The sequence below is a fragment of the Anomaloglossus baeobatrachus genome, chromosome 4 (genome assembly GCF_048569485.1).
Source record: "Anomaloglossus baeobatrachus isolate aAnoBae1 chromosome 4, aAnoBae1.hap1, whole genome shotgun sequence".
Taxonomy (NCBI): domain Eukaryota; kingdom Metazoa; phylum Chordata; class Amphibia; order Anura; family Aromobatidae; genus Anomaloglossus; species Anomaloglossus baeobatrachus.
Genome location: NC_134356.1, coordinates 567,349,531 through 567,366,960, shown reverse-complemented (window position 1 = coordinate 567,366,960; position 17,430 = coordinate 567,349,531). Strand labels below are relative to the sequence as shown.

Sequence of the window (17,430 nt, the reverse complement as noted above, 5' to 3'; positions counted from 1 at the left end):
GGGTGCGCGGGGAGGGGCGAGTGCAGGTGTGGGGGGGGTGCGCGGGGAAGGACGAGTGCAGGTGTGGGGGTCCGCGGGGAGGGGCGAGTGCAGGTGTGGGGGTCCGCGGGGAGGGGCGAGTGCAGGTGTGGGGGGGTGCGCGGGGAAGGACGAGTGCAGGTGTGGGGGGGTGCGCGGGGAAGGACGAGTGCAGGTGTAGGGGGGGTGCACGAGGAGGGGCGAGTGCAGGTGTGGGGGGGGGTGCACGGGGAGGGGCGAGTGCAGGTGTGGGGGGGGTGCGTGGGGAAGGACGAGTGCAGGTGTGGGGGGGGTGCGTGGGGAAGGACGAGTGCAGGTGTGGGGGGGTGCGCGGGGAAGGACGAGTGCAGGTGTGGGGGGGTGCGCGGGGAGGGGCGAGTGCAGGTGTGGGGGGGTGCGCGGGGAGGGGCGAGTGCAGGTGTGGGGGGGGTGCGCGGGGAGGGGCGAGTGCAGGTGTGGGGGGGGTGCGCGGGGAGGGGCGAGTGCAGGTGTGGGGGGGGTGCGCGGGGAGGGGCGAGTGCAGGTGTGGGGGGGGGTGCGCGGGGAGGGGCGAGTGCAGGTGTGGGGGGGGGTGCGCGGGGAGGGGTATGAGATGCTTGATGAGGATCTGACTGTCCCAATGATGGATCTCTCATTCCAACCTGAGGATGGGGCTGTCCGTCGCGATGATGAGTTCGTCCTTCCCGTCAGTTGCGGGGATGGGTCTGTCCGTCCCACCAATGGTTCTGCATTGACCGGTGTACAGTGACCTCATACGCAGAAGTGGGACGTGACATGATAGAATTTGTTTTTGGCAGTGGGCTGGTTTTCTTAATCAGCATTCTGCCAGCACTATAGGTGCTGGATCTTTACTTCCTAGCATGTACTACTCCTATTACTGCTGATGGATTCCCTGCCCTTCCCTGATCTCCCACCTCCTCCTGTTATAGTTTGATTCCAATTGCAGAGAGATGAAGACCCCGCTCCTTCTTGTAATCCATGTTGGGGTTTCCGTTGCAGGAGGTGGATTATACTTGACAGCATGCTGTAGACGGCATCTTAAAGGGGTTGTCCATCTCCTGACAAAATTCTGAATCCTTAGAACGCGCGCACTGCACACTGTCAGGATTCTCTGGTGTTTTCAGTGAGAGCAGGTGGTCACGTGACCACAATTGATGATTTGCATACTTTTGGCCACATCCTGACTAGATGTGCTCGTTGTCACTCAGTTCCCTTGTATAGAGGCTGAGCACAAGTAGGCAGCACATGACCACATGTATGCATACCGCCGGCAATACCAGAGAATCCTGACAGTGTGCACTGTGCACGTTGTAAGGATTCGGAGCTCTGAAGTTATGTGCAGTACAGCAGGCTTTCATCTGTGTTCTGATCCGTTCTCTGTTCTCCAAGACCTTGGTGACTTGCGTTCTGGGAGTGCGATCTTTACACCACATAATGCCAGATTCTGATAACAGAATATGCTGCGCTGCATTACATGGCTACAGGCCACCGCTGCACTCTTATCAGGGGTGACTGGTCTCCTAGACAAGGTGCGCAGCGCTTCCAATCAATTTTTATGGAGCTTGTATGCGCTGCTCTGAAGCAGGCCAGATCCTAACTGCCTTTGCTTACATCTGGACAGAGCACACAGTTTGGGCCAGGAACCTCCCCGCCCCTATAGAAAAGTCGGTCCAGGACTCGTGGAGGGCGAGGTTTCGAGTCCGTTATACACGTTTCTATAGAGACTTCTATACTGTGTGATATTCATTGTGAGAGCTCGAGGTAATGAGCGTGCATTAACCCATGAGCTGCCTTTGACCAGCCTGATGGGGAAGTGGTGACTATTCCCCAGCCTGTAGCCGCTGCCAGTAAGTCTTATGTGCTCAGACGGCACAAATGATGAAAATCTCTGAAATCTGACAGCACAGCGAAGTGGGCGCCGTGTTTGCTCTTCCAGCCGTGTCAGAAGATCTGATGGTAAAATGTAGGTGTGGGGCTGACACTTCATAGGCTGTGTGAGCATGTGCTTATGGCCATTACTGGAAGATATGCTGTATCTTACATGTCACGAGGAGGGATTATGTCAGGACCAGCCGGCATCAATAGACAGTGCTGGGAAATAAGTCAGCCTTCAGATACTTGCTTTCATGTTTGCAAAAAAATAACCCTGTTTCTTGTTTTACCGAGTTGTATACAGTGATCTCACCTATTACACGGTATCTGAGCGCATTAATTGGCAAAACATCAGCAGTGTCAGGTCCGTCATAGGACGCATAGTTATGGCACCTGACAGGCTCGCATGTGATCTCCAATCATGTACAGAATAGTGCAACAAAATGCCACATCAACATGACTCAATTGTCATAGCCCAAATGAAAATCTCAGAGGACATTGAGAGTAGCATACAACTCTATGTAATAATAAAACAGGAGGAAAAAGAGTATAGCACCACAAAAAGAGGATGAATCAATTTAGTGAAAAATTACAAAAGCGTTTATTCGTTAAAAAGACAATCAACACTAAATTGTTGATCCATGAAAATGACCACATTCGGTAGTAATTGGGATAAGACAATGCTGTACATCAATTTATACCCATGGAGTGCTGAAAAAGACTAACCATTGAAAATCAGGGGATGTATAACACTAAAAAATGGTGGTAGTGAGTGCCTCACAAGGCCTATATAATCTGATTACTGATCAGGCGAAGGTCTAACAATAACACAGATAAATATGTAGCCCAAACTGTAGGGTTTATCAGGAGATCACATTACCACAAAAATATTGTTAAATGTACATAACAGAAGTATTGGTTCTCTATATATTGTGCTTATCTATGTAAACTGACCAGGAATCCGAAAATCAAGAGTCATGAATTGTTGAGGCATACTCGCATTGTGCAAGGTGGCAATACCGACAGGTCACAAAGAGATCGAGAGGACCTAACGTACGTTTCGCATACACATTAAAAAGTATGTGGCTTTATCAGAGGGTACTTCTGTTATGTACATTTAACAATATTTTTGTGGTAATGTGATCTCCTGATGTACCCTACAGTTTTGGCTACATATTTATCTGTGCTCTTGTTAGACCTTCGCCTGACCAGTAATCGGATTATATAGGCCTTATGAGGCACCCACTACCACCATTTTTTAGTGTTATACATCCCCTGATTTTCAATGGTTTATCTTTTCCAGCACTCCATGGGTATAAATTGATGTACAGCATTCTCTTATTCCAATTACTACCGAATGTGGTCATTTTCATGGATCAACAATTTAGTGTTGATTGTTTGTATTTTTAATGCATAAACACTTTTGTAATTTTTCACTAAACTTATTCATCCTTTTTTTTTGTGGTGCTATGCTCTTTCCTCCTGTTTATTATTATGCACAGAATAGTGTAGCACGCTGCCCTATTTTGTGTGGCTTTTTTGGTGACTGAGAGCACAATGGCGTATGACCATCACACTCGGACTCATTGTAGATATGTAGATGGGCCTTCAGGAATCCCTGTCCTATAAACCCTAAGGAGATTTATACAACGCTGATTTGTAAGAATATCCATGACCATAGTGCAGTCAGCACTCGAGCGTCTAGAGCGGATCTGCAGACTGATCTGCCCCAGAGCCAAGTGCAGATTAGCGCCACTCATTGGGGCTGATTCACTGATAGCGAAGCACACATGCATTTCTTATTCAGTAATGTTACTCGTTAATTCGCAAATGCAGATTTCGAGTCCTCACCTGGAGGAATGACGCAGATGTCGCTGGGATTCCAGGACAGAATTCGTGTTTTGTGAACAATTCCTGAAACCTTCATTTTAAGTTTAGTTCATATAAAATCTGAATGGGGAAAGTCACAACTTTTGTGCAGTATCCTATGTCTGGATTGACCTCAGGCCTCCTGGCCCAAATAATGTATAGAGAAAAAGAGAGGGTTTTCAGCTCACCTGATCCATGTATTCCAGGACTTGTGGGGTACACGTGGTCCCTCAGACAGGCCAGTCCGATGTAAAGAACAGCAGAAGGGGAAAAATGGGCCCAGCACCAGTATCCAATTAGTAAAATAAAAAAAATCTTTAATTCAACATGTTTAAAAAATAGTAGGGCTAAGAATCAATGACATACAGAAAATGGGCATGAAACTTGACGCGTTTCGGACTTTACATATTAAACACAAGAGTCCTTAAGCATAAGTAACTATGCCAAAAATCTCAAATTTTAATTATAAGTACAGTTTGGAATTTTTAGTGTTGTAGTGCACATTTAGTGCTGGCTATCTTATTTTTTAAGTGTTGAATTAAAGATTTTTTTTATTTTACTAATTGGATACTGGTGCTGGGCCCATTTTTCCCCTTCTGCTGTCCTCCTGCCCAAATGCAGCATGTGCCCCTGATGAAGCTGTATCCATAGTGGCGATACGCGTGTCACACCCTGCTGCTTCCTAGTCATCTGGTTTCCTCAGTATGGTATTTTTTCATCCTGACTCTTTAGATTGGTTGTGCTACTGCACTTATATTTATCATCATATGCCTTCATATTTAGGGTGCACATTTATGTATGTGATGCCAAATCTCTAAGTAGAGACTGTATCTTCCAATTCTGTATTTGTGATCTCTGAAATGTGCCTAGCTCTCTTTTCCTGGTGCCTCCTGACCTTAATTTAGACATATATCGTGTGTTGGATCATAAGACCCGCGGCCGGTCCATACTCTCACCATAAATGTCTGATGTGTGAATCCAGCCTTAGGCTCTGTGCGCACTAAACCGTTTTACCCGCGGATTTACCCGCGGATTTGCCGCGGAAATTTCTTGAGAAATGTCTGCAATCTTTGTGCAGACATTTCCCAGCAAATTCTATGAAAAAAAAAATAGCTGTGCGCACTGTGCGGATTTTTCTCAAGAAATTTCCTTGAGAAGAATTTCTCGAGAAAATTTCTTGAGAAAATGAGCATGTCCATTATTTCCGCACGTACCCTGCGGATTTCGGCAGTACAGCCTGCAAAATCCGCAGGGAACTACCCGCGGGAAAATCGCGGCTAATCCGCGGCAAATCCGCATGCGGATTTGGTGCGGATTTTTTTCCGGAGGTCCGGAAATCTTTCACTCCCAGAAGTTTCTCAAGAAATTTTCTTGAGAAACTTCACATTTCTAGTGCGCACATAGCCTTAGGCTGCCTGTGCTGGGAAATGTCTGTCTTGTTTGGTTTTCAGCTGCACTACAACTATAGGTGACGAATCTAACATCCATGTTTAGTTCTTGGCCGCGGGGCAAATATTCTCTGCTGTCCTGGGCAGCTTCATTATTGGCGCTTGTGATTTCTACAAAGCAGTGGACCTTAGTAGAGCTTTGTCTGTAGGTGGCTTCTCTTCAGTCGGCTTCTTTGAAAGGGACGGTCCCGCCATGACAGGTTGTCTCAAAGTTGCTCTTTAGAATCTAATAAATTTCTTTTTTAATTTCTTAAATGGGCAAAGTGTCAACTCTGCTACTGGAAAAGTACAGTGTATTAATACCCGCTTTCCTTAATCCGCTCAGTGATGAATATTAGTATAAGGGACATGGAAAACTTTGGAGCAGAGGAGAAGTTATAGGTGTTCTCGAGACTCTAGTGATATCACAGCCTCACTAAGGCCTCATGCACTGTATACAGTATAGCGGTCATCACGATTAGGCATGTTAAGTTGAATGTGTGGCTACAATGTCTGCTACACAGATTCAATAGATTCCTTCAGTGAAGAAATCCACATTCTGGTTGTTCTGTAATCCACATTTGAAGTTTGGATGGGATAAGCTTTCGGGGCATTGAGGTGGGACTGTGGGTAGGGTCTCAGGGTTCTGCCCGACCTCTCCACTGCCTCTGGTGTCTGTATGTGACTTTTTAAAGCTGGCGCCATCTAGCCACAAGCCGCACTTGTACATTTTATCTCCCTGCAGTCATTAGAAAAATGGTGGCAGCGCATGCGCAGATTGTCATGGAGCCAATATCTAAATCTGCGTGTTCACCACCACCTGTGCTACCCCTGACAAGGACGGGGCTGGCGCAAACTTAAGAACAGGAAAAAGACACCAGAGGCATTTGGAGGGACCGGGGCAGAGGCAAAACACTCTACCACAGTCCCGTCCCAATGCTTGGGAAACACAACATCAAATGTTGATTAAACAACCACGAGGATGTGAATTTCTTCACTGAAGGTATCTGTTGAATCAGTATGACAGCGCCATAATTGTTTATAAACATAGCAAAAAGGCACTGGTATTTACCAGCCAAACTCATAGAAATCCAGCAGAAGAAGAAACCAGCGGCACCTGCCGTAACATCAAATCCAGACTTGGTAAGGACCCGTAGAAGTGCATTTTCCTAAAACGGTCGTCGTCCTTCAGTGTGCCAGCGGCTGGCCTCTGACCTCAACAATTTTAATGCACTGCTCCCAATAAAGTCTGGATTTGATGTTACAGCGGGGGCCACTTTTTTCTTCTGCGGGATTACCTCTGGACATGTTCTTCCTCATGAGCGACTACCGATAAAGATCCAGCAGTACTCAGGAGTTTCCTTCTGCTCTCCAGCCATCTGCAGCACAGGACCAGGTTAACCAGGTGGTGCGTGACCGCATCTACCGTTTCTATGCAAAGTCATGGAAATGTAGATGGGATGCAGCAGTCCCTCTTAATAAAGGAGGTAACAGGTGCAAAATACTGATGAAAGAACTGCTCTCCACCTATCAGTGCATTTGGATGGCCATTACCGGAACCAACATTGTGTTCTTAAGGCCACTTTACACGCAGCGATCTCGTTAGCGTTGTGACATGCCCAGATCGTTGTTACAATTTGCCGAGATCGCTCATAGGTCGTTTTGTAGCGGTCACACGTACCCATCTCACAAATGACGCTACATCGCTCAGCGATATATTGTTTGACCAAGGCGGTCGTGTGAACACCGTCACACAGCAATCCTCCCAACGATTCCGGCAACGACAGTGGCGTATAATTGTCCATAGCATACACCCTGGCGTGACACCAATCAGAGCGGAGGAGGCGTGGAGCATTGCTCGTAACGAGACTCCCGCGTCGCGGATGACTGACGCACTAACGTTGTTGTTTGTCGTTGGCAGGGTGTCAACGTAGCAATATGTCTGCTGCGTTCGCAATGACGAACAATATTTTGAAAATGAACGACGTATCAACGATTTTCGCTAGTTTTGCGATCGTTCGGAGTCGCTCGTAGGCGTCACACGTAACGACGTCGCTACCGACGACGGAAGTGCGTCACGAAAACCGTGACCCCGACGACATATCGGCAGATAAATCGTAGCGTGTAACGGGGCCTTTAGTAAACTAGATTTGGCTGCAGTGAGGGAACCTGATGATACGTCATCGAGATAGGACTAACACTTCTCACAACTAGAAAATGTATCTGTGTGAATAATGACTGCTACATTTCTTTCTGAAGAGAGTGACTCGAATTCTGATTTGTAACTGTCCTAGGTGGCAGATCTAGAAGAGGCTCGTTTCTTCTTGCCTAACTGATGTCATGGCTGAAATATACGTATGACCAGTCAAGGAAAAGAAACATGAAAGATACACTTATTGTCGTATGCTATAAGTTATGATGAAGGATCTCTGCCATCTGACAACTCTTATGGACGGACCATGTGGTCACTGATCAAAGACAAGATTCACACCATGATAGGTTCCGTCTCATCACAGTGGGAGAAGGGTATCCTACTGCGAATGTGAGGGAAAAATGGGAGAAATCCAGTTGGAACCCACCAGGTGATGGGAAATCCCCATGAAATAAAGGGTCCAGTCAATCGTAGAGCTCAGAAGACAAAGGCTGCATGTGAGGAGTTGAGCTCTCAGGGACGGCTCTGGTTTTGATTGGAGGTAGACCAGAAGGCCTCAGCATCTACCATCATTTTTCAGTCTTCCATGTGGTCTAATCACTAGTTGCAATTTCATTGTGATTTTGAGCACACAATATTGTGTCTCCCTAAATTTAACAGAGAGGAAGCTCAGTTGTCCTTGATCCTTATGGGGTCATCTGACTTAGTAAGGTTTTGGGAATGCGTTTGGGTTTTCTTCTGATGACGGCTTATAACAGGCTGCACCCAAGTGCCTCATGTTGCATTAAGGTGATGAGAGAAAGGAAGATACAGTAAATGTTGCTTGTGATGGCTACATATTACGCTGTGGAAGCCATACTTCTAAGGCCTCATTTAGACATTGGTGATTGTTCTCGAATGCAAAAATCTGACCGATTTTTATCAGAGGATAATCAGTGTGTCAATCTCATCAGATTTTGTTGAATGCAAAAAATATTTAAAAAAATATGTATAATATAAACAACTTGTGGTTCTTTCTCAAGGTGTGTTTTTTTTGTTTTGTTTTTTTTTTTTTTTGGGACCCTCTTCACTTGGATTGATGAGCTTAGATCACACATTTTGGTGCATATATACGGACAAGTCCCCAGCCCCATAGATTATAAGTACGAGCTCTGTCTGTGAAAAGCTGACGAGAGTGAGGCCTAGGGGAGGCACGTCTGTTATCTGCGATTTATTGAAGCATGCTACTTTCTGGATGTAAAGTGCGCGCCCGTAGAGATTTTTCTGACTGATTACAGAGCTGTACAGCACAGATCAGAAATGGCAATATTCATAAGGCCTTAGAAAAGTGATATAAGGATGACCTTTAATTGTGTTTTTTAATTTAAACTGATCTCCTCCAATCGCTGTTGCTTCAATTCTCCTGGAATCACTTTCTTTTTACTTTGGGCCCCTCCACTCAAGTCATACCACCCTGTCTGGGAATAAAAATGTAAAATTCACTTCAAGCAACTGGGCTTAAAACAAACTCCAAAATCAGCGGAGTAGCAGAAATCGGAGGAGGTATTCAGTTTCAATGAGAAAATATTGTGAAGGATCCTCTGTAATGTTAGGGTGTATGGCAAGAAAAGGACATAATGGAAGGTATAGCAGAACTAGGTGAAGTTCTAGTTTTCTAAAGGGATTCTGAAAATGGCAGGTGGGAGCTGCTTGTGAGCCACTTCTCATCATTCCTATGCACCAGTTTTGACATATATTCCCCCATATAGTGCCTTAAAAAAGTATCCCACATTACTTCCATGTAGGGGGACACAGCTTGTGCAACAAGGTGCTCTGGTCAGATGAACAAAGTAAAACATTTTGGGGCAAAATGCTAAGTGTTGCGGAAAACTTAACACTGAACATCACCCAGACAACACCATCCCCACCATAAAACATGGTGGTGGTAGCATGATGTGGGGAGTCTTTTCTTCAGCAGGGACACGGAAGCCTGTCAGAGTAGAGGGGACGATGGATGGAGTTAAACACAGGACAATCCTGGAGGAAAATAGACTAGCTTCGGCACACCTGGTGTGCCGAAGCTAGTCTATTTTTCTAGTATTGTTTTTTGTTTCTGGCACCCTACCTTTCATAGTTGAGCCAGGTCTTACATATACATATAATCCTGGAGGAAAACCTGTTAGAGACTGCAAAAGACTTGAGAATGGGGTGTAAGTTCACCTTCCAGCTGAAAATGACTATAAACGTACTGCCAGAGATACAATGGGTGGCGTAGATCAAAGTGTATTCATGTGTGTGAACGACAGTCACAGTCCACACCTAAATCCCATTTGAGAATCTTTTACAAGACTTGAAAATGTCTGGTCACAGATGTCTCCATCCAATCTCACGGAGCTACAGCAAGTTTGCAAAGAAGAATGGGCAAAAATGTCATCTTCTAGATGTGCAAATCTGGTAGAGACATCTCCCAAAAGACTTGCAGCACTAATTGCAGCGAAAGGTGATCCTAAAAAGTTTTGATTTAGGGGGGCTGAATACAAATGCATGTCACCGTTTTCAGATTTACATTTTTTAAATATTTAGAAAACAATATATCATTTCCTTTACAAACAAATACTGAGTGTTACTAGATCACAAAAATCCCAATAAAATACAGTGAGTTTCAGTCATCCATGATTTGCTCTCTAGTCAGGGTGGTTTTGCACCTGGCCGCTCAGGACAGTCTTGCGTTCTCTGGTCATTGATTGCCACTCACCATTTGCAGTAATTAAATATTAAAAGAGAAAAAAAAAGCGGCATTGCTGCTTTCAGAATGGAGAATGATGATAGATCATTTTTAGATTTTAACCTCCTCCCTGCCTGTATATGTATCTGCTGGCGCTGGCATTCAAATAAGGATTAATATAACATACACTGGGTGCAGAAAGTATTCAGACCCCTTTAAGTTTTTCACTTTTTGTTTCATTGCAGCCATTTGGTAAATTCAATAAAGTTCATTTTTTTCCCCCTCATTAATGTACACTATGCACCCCATCTTGACAGAAAAAAAAAGAAATGTAGAAATTTTTGCAGGTTTATTAAACAAGAAAAACTGAAATCTCACATGGTCATAAGTATTCAGACCCTTGCTCAGTATTGAGTAGAAGCCCCCTTTTGAGCTAGTACAGCCATGAGTCTTCTATGGAATGATGCAACAAGTATTTATTTCCCGGATTTGGGGATCCTCTGCATTCTTCCTTACAGATCCTCTCCAGTTCCGTCAGGGTGGATGGTGAATGTTGGTGGACAGGCTTAGGCTATGTGCCCACGCTGCGGAAAATGCCCGGAATTTGCTGCGGATTTTTCGCGGAAATTCCACGAATTTTTCAACAATCTGCAGCACAACTACTCCCCAGCCATTTCTATGGCATTTGGGAACTGCTGTGCCCATGCTGCGGATTTTTCCGCAGCGGAAATAATGCGGATTTCCCTGCGGAAAAATCAGCAGTATGTCAATTATTCCAGCGGATTTCTCCGCAGGGTCCCATATACTTACCTGCCTCACCGGAGTCACTTTCTCCGTTCGGTGTACAGGAGCGCGGTGAATCCAGGTACAGGAAGGAAGAGGTGGGCGGGGCCTGCACGAGCTTCGGTCATGTGACAGCCGGAGCTAGTTCAGGCCCGCCCACCTTCTCCTGCAGACGCTGACAGTGACCCGGCTGCCGGAAAGCGAGGTGCTGCATGATGGAGGTGAGTATGAACTCCCCCGATCACTGCAGCACCTGTACTGCATTGAGGATGCAGTGCCAAAGCCATGGTACTGTATCCTCAATGCAGAATACCCGCACCATATCCGCAGGACATTCCGCAGCATGGAAACAGACAAGTTGTGGTGTAGTTTCCTGGGAGCTCCTGCGGATATATCCGCAGGAGACTGTCCTTGTGGGCACATAGCCTTAATCGGGTCTCTCCAGAGATGCTCAATTGGGTTTAGGTCAGGGGTCTGGCTGGGCCAGTCAAGAATGGTCACAGAGTTGTTCTGAAGCCACTGTTTTGTTATTTTAGCTGTGTGCTTAGTGTCATTGTCTTGTTGGAAGGTGAACCTTCGGCCAAGTCTGAAGTCCAGAACACTCTGGAAGAGGTTTTCTTCAAGGATATCTCTATACTTGGCCACATTCATCTTTCCTTCAATTGCAACCAGTTGTCCTGTGCTTGCAGCTGAAAAACACCCCCATAGCATGATGCTGCCGCCACCATGTTTCACTGTTGGGATTGTATTGGGCAGGTAATGAGCAGTGCCTGGTTTTCTCCACACATACCGCTTAGAATTATCACCAAAAAGTTCTATCTTCATCTCGTCAGACCAGAGAATCTTATTTCTCATAGTCTGGGAGTCCTATGCGGGCTTTCATATGTCTTGACATGCACTGTGATCTGTGAGGTCTTATATAGACAGGTGTGTGCCTTTCCAAATCAAGTCCTATCAGTTTTAATTACACACAGCTGGACTCCCATGAAGGAGTAGAACCATCTCAAGGAGGATCACAAGGAAATGGACAGCTTGTGACTTAAATATGAGTGTCTGAGCAAAGGGTCTGAGTACTTATGACTGTGATATTTCAGTTTTTCTTGTTTAATAAATTTGCAAACATTTCTACATTTGAGGGGTTTGTCTGTCAAGATGGGGTGCAGAGTGTACATTGATGAGAAAAAAAATGAACTTTTTTGAATTTACCAAATGGCTGCAATGACAGGGGTCTGAATACTTTCCGTACCCATTGTATATAATGTTTTATATTGGTTGTTTTTTTTTTTGTAAAATGTATCCTGCCATCCCAGTATTGGTCTTAGAAGGGGTCAAGTCTTTGAATAAAGTAAATTCCAATGATATTTCAAATTTAATATTCTGCAGAATGAGCATGAAATGTTAGTGATTGGATCGCTTGACGCGTCCTGGTAATTCTGTCTCAGATTCTTGCCAAGTGTCCTTGTACTGTTTCGCCCTGTTCAGTAGAGATTGAACTTTCTTTATAAATGTCAGACCTTCATAGCGTCAGATCTAGTTCCCCTCGGCGGCATATTTTGTTATAACCCATGATTATACACACATAAGTTTACTTTCCAGCCCCTGTAAAAGGTTTACAGTCTCCACATTTATATACTGTGGTCATATGTTGAGGATTTAAGATTACTGTGTGCTCAGACCCTGGCGTACTCCCCGACAAGTCTGTATTATCCTCCTATAGGCCGGTACTGAGCAATGCTATGGATTCTTGTAGAAAGGAGAAACCTTTCCTTATGGATCACCTACACACTTGGTCAAAATTGTTGGTGCCCCTTGTTTAATGAAAGAAAAACCCACAATGGTCACAGAAATAACTTGACTTGATTCTGACAAAAGAAATAATAAATAAAAAAATCTATTAAAATGGAAGTCCGACATTGCCTTTCAACTATACTACCACGGAATTTTAAAATAAAAAAATAACTCATGAAATAGGCCTGACCAGAAATAATGGTACCCCTGAAAATAATGTAACAAAAGGGACATGTTAAATCAAGGTGGGTCCACTAATTCGCATCACAGGTGTCTACAATCTTGTAATCAGTCAGCTGGCCTGTATTTAAGGCTACAGATACTCACTGTGCTGTTTGTTGACATGGTGTGTACCACAATCAACATGGACCAGAGGAATCGAAGGAAAGAGTTGTCTCAGGAGATTAGAAAGAAAATTATAGACAAGCATGGTAAAGGTTATAAGACCATCTCCAAGCAGCTTGCTGTTCCTGTTGCTACAGTTGCACATATTCATAAATTTAAGATCGATGTGACTGTAGCCAAAGTCCCTAGATGTGGCCGCAGGAGGAAAATTGATGTCAACTCAAAGAGACGGATAATACGATTAGTAACAAAAGAGCCAGGAAAAACTTCTAAAGCGATTAAAGGTGAATTTTAAGTTCAAGGAACATCAGTGTCAGATCGCACCATCTGACATTGAGCCAAAGTGGACTTAATGGGAGACGACCAAGGTGGACACAATTGTTGAAAAAAAAAAAAAATCATAAAAAAGCAAGACTGGAATTTGCCAAACCTACATGTTGACATGCCATAAAGCTTCTGGGAGAATGTCCTATGGACAGATGAGACAAAAATTGAACCTTTTTGGAAATACACATTAGTTCTATGTTCACAGACAGAAAAATGAAGCATATCAAGAAAAGAACACTGTGCCCACTGTGAAACATGGTGGAGGCTCTGTTATGTTCTGGGGCTGCTTTGCTGTATCTGGCACAGGGTGTCTTGAATCTGTGCAGGGTACAATGAAATCTCAAGACTATCAAGGGATTCTAGAGAGAAATGGGCTGCTCAGTGTCAGAAAGATCAGTCTCAGTCGCAAGTCATGGGTCTTGCAACAGGATAATGACCCAGAACACACAGCTAAAAACAGCCAAGCATGGCTAAGGGGAAAACATTGGACTATTCTTAAGTGGCCTTCTATGAGGCCGGACCTAAATCCTATTGAGCATCTTTGGAAAGAGCTGAAACATGCCGTCTGGAAAAGGCGACCTTCAAACACCAGACAACTGGAGCAGTTTGCTCTTGAGGAGCGGCCAAAATACCTGTCGAGGGGTGCTGAAGCCTCATTGACAATTACAGGAACCGCTTGATTGTAGTGATTGCCTCAAAAGGTTGTGCAACAAAATATTAAGCTAAGGAGGAGGAGGAGGAGGAGGAGGAAGAGGAGGGTGCCATCATTTCTGTCCAGGCCTATTTCATGATTTTTTTTTTTTTTAAAAATTCTGTGGAAGCAGAAAAGCAGCAATATCTGACTCATTTGTTCATTTTCATAGAATTTTATTATTACTTTTGTCAGATTCAAGTTATTTCTGTGACCATTGTGGGTTTTTCTTTCATTAAACACGAGGGGTACCAACAATTTTGACCACGTGTGTGTATCTCCCACTATGGAAAATAATACAAGGAAAGCGAATCTGCCAATTTTGTGAAGACAGCCTTACATTCTATATACCTGAGGTCTCCAACCTTTTTGACCTTGAGAACCACATTCAGCTCCTAGAGGGTTGTGAGGTCGCCTCCTCACAGTAGGGACACCCAGAACCCCTATTAACAGTATGACAGCCATAGGTTTTCCACAGAAATCGCACCCAGACAGTATGCCAAGGTCCAGGGGTTCCTGCCTTACCCCCCTCCATTCAGATCTGCTCTTATACTCTCAAGTCACCATCTGGAGACCTGCTCTTTATAGCTGAGCATGCTAAGGCTCCAAACTGCAAGACAGCTGTGAGCCACACATCACAGGCCCGCGAGCCGCAGGTTGGGGACCCCTGCTGTATACAGGACACCCTGTGCCTGAGCGGGAGGGGACGGCTATTTACATAGCCTCAGATGGACAAACATGTTAGTAGTTAGGATCTACACCAGGTGTCTCAAATTCGGCTGAGTGTATGAGCTGCACATGGAAAAAAAAATAATTTTGGGATTTGAGGGGCCGCATTCTGTGCAGGACAAAATGACATTTTGAGTGATGCCATACTTACTTTTTTTATTATATATGTATACACACTCTTTTTTTTTTTAATGACATTCATAATATCGGTTATATGATACGGTTTTATAGCTTGGTTTGTTACGGATATGATAATAAATATACATTATCAGCATCTTGTAAGTAATATCGACTTCCAATTTGCACAATATAGTAATTTTGACCACCATCTTGTATAATGTTCTCATCATGGGCCTCATCTTGCAGCGGTGTGCGGCCCCTGCCGGCCCTCATCTTGCAGCGGTGTGCGGCCCCTGCCGGCCCTCATCTTGCAGCGGTGTGCGGCCCCTGCCGGTCCTCATCTTGCAGCGGTGTGCGGCCCCTGCCGGTCCTCATCTTGCAGCGGTGTGCGGCCCCTGCCGGTCCTCATCTTGCAGCGGTGTGCGGCCCCTGCCGGTCCTCATCTTGCAGCGGTGTGCGGCCCCTGCCGGCCCTCATTTTGCAGCGGTGTGCGGCCCCTGCCGGTCCTCATCTTGCAGCGGTGTGCGGCCCCTGCCGGTCCTCATCTTGCAGCGGTGTGCGGCCCCTGCCGGTCTTCATCTTGCAGCAGTGTGCGGCCCCTGCCGGTCCTCATCTTGCTGCAGTGTGCGGCCCCTGCCGGTCCTCATCTTGCTGCAGTGTGCGGCCCCTGCCGGTCTTCATCTTGCAGCAGTGTGCGGCCCCTGCCGGTCCTCATCTTGCAGCAGTGTGCGGCCCCTGCCGGCCCTCATCTTGCTGCAGTGTGCGGCCCCTGCCGGCCCTCATCTTGCAGCAGTGTGTGGCCCCTGCCGGCCCTCATCTTGCAGCACTGTGCGGCCCCTGCCGGCCCTCATCTTGCAGCACATGCACATTAAAAAACAACCAACAACCTCTTCTCACCGTTCCCTCAGTGCCCTCTTTTTGGCTTCCTGCGACCTGCAGGCTCGTAGACCCCTTCATGATCACGACCGGTGCAGAGGGCTGCTGCTGTCAGCGCTTTATTTCAGTTGAATGTATTGCCGGCGGCATGCAGAGGCGAACCCCCGAGGTCAGCAGCTGACGTCATACACGGGCCACTTGTTTGAGACCCCGATCTATATGGTGCATCAGGGTTATGGGCTCTAGAGGCCGCATTATACATTACATTATAAAAGTAAAATGACAAGCCCAGGTGTGTATTAGGAATATAAGGCCTCATCGATATGATTGGATGGATTATGGTGCTGGAGAGCATTGCTGATTTAATATCTGGCAGCAAAATTTAGAAATGATTATACAGTGACTTGGATTTCCAGAGTAAGTACACTTGCCTTATCAGGTTTATGAGATCTGTATAAAGTGGCTATCCATCAATACATGTTTTAACCACTTTGGCTTGCTGTAAATAAAACCCTCCCCTTCCACTGCCAGCTCAGCTCTGGTCTTTAAAGGGAACTCTCAGCAGGTTTTCATCTGAGAGCAGCATGGTTAAGCATGTAGCAGAGCTGAGAAAGCTAACCCTGCCTTCACCAGGCTCTCTATGTATAATGTCTATTGACAGTGGGGTGCTTATCACAGCAGACTCCTCCCAGTCTCACTACCAGGCATGAGGCTATGTAGTCTAGTAATGATAATCTCCTGGTGCTAAAACAAATATTGCAGGTAAACAGCTCTGACCTTGATAAGGAATGCATCTCTGAAACCTTGGTTTTAACCCTATAGTATGTGGTCTTCATATTACATAGCAAAATCCTGCTGACAGATTCCCTTAACCAGGCTGCAGCAGTGACGTCATGAATAAACCGCATGTGTCCACTGCAGCCAATCACTAGGCTTCAGGGGTGAGTCTGACCCAAGTCCACTGAACCTACTGATTGGCTGCAGCAGACACATACAGTGTAGTACTGATGTCACCCCAGAAGCCAGATGCAGGGGTAAGTGAGTAGAACAGATTTTATTATTTGGATCTACAGCAAGCTGAGGGGTATTAATATAATTGATAGGGATCCCCTTTTTGTATGTAGTTTTATATGATGAAAACTAAGGACAAATCCTCCATAAAGGAGTTTTCTGGGGCAGCTGCTTTAGGTATGTCATAAACCCTTTTACCGGGAATCTGTCACCAGGTTGTTGCTCTGCCATCTGAGAGCAGCAGAACGTAGGGGAGAGACCCGGATTCCAGTTATGTCACTTATTAGGCTGTTTGCTGTAGCTTTAATAAAATCTGTTTTACCAGCAGGAGATTATCACTAGAGGACTAGTAAACCTGCTGCCATGTAGTCACCCACATTCTTGAGCTCTGTATTACTCCATCCCCACCACTGATTGGCAGCTTTCTGGCTATGCACAGTGTACATAGCAAGATGAGCATCAGTGGTGTGGGTGGGGTTATACAGAGCTCAGCATTCAGAGAACTGAGAGATCTGTGGCTAAGAAAACCATGATTATATTAAAATGTCAGCAAGCAGCCCAGTAAGTGACACATTGCTGGAATCAGGGTCTCGGCCCCTATAACATTTTGCTCTGACAAGGGAGCAAACGCCTGGTGATAGATCCCCTTTGCATCCCAGCACTGGTGGTTCCATACCCTGCTAGATTTGGTTTACTCTGCTACAAGCTAATGTGATTA

General features: G+C 45.5%; 1 protein-coding gene across 7 annotated transcripts in view; it reads left to right on the top strand.

Moving 5' to 3' along the window:
- DENND4A (DENN domain containing 4A) overlaps window positions 1–17,430 on the top strand; it is a 209,372-nt gene that overhangs the window by 26,343 nt on the left and 165,599 nt on the right. The gene's annotated exons all lie outside the window — the stretch shown is intronic.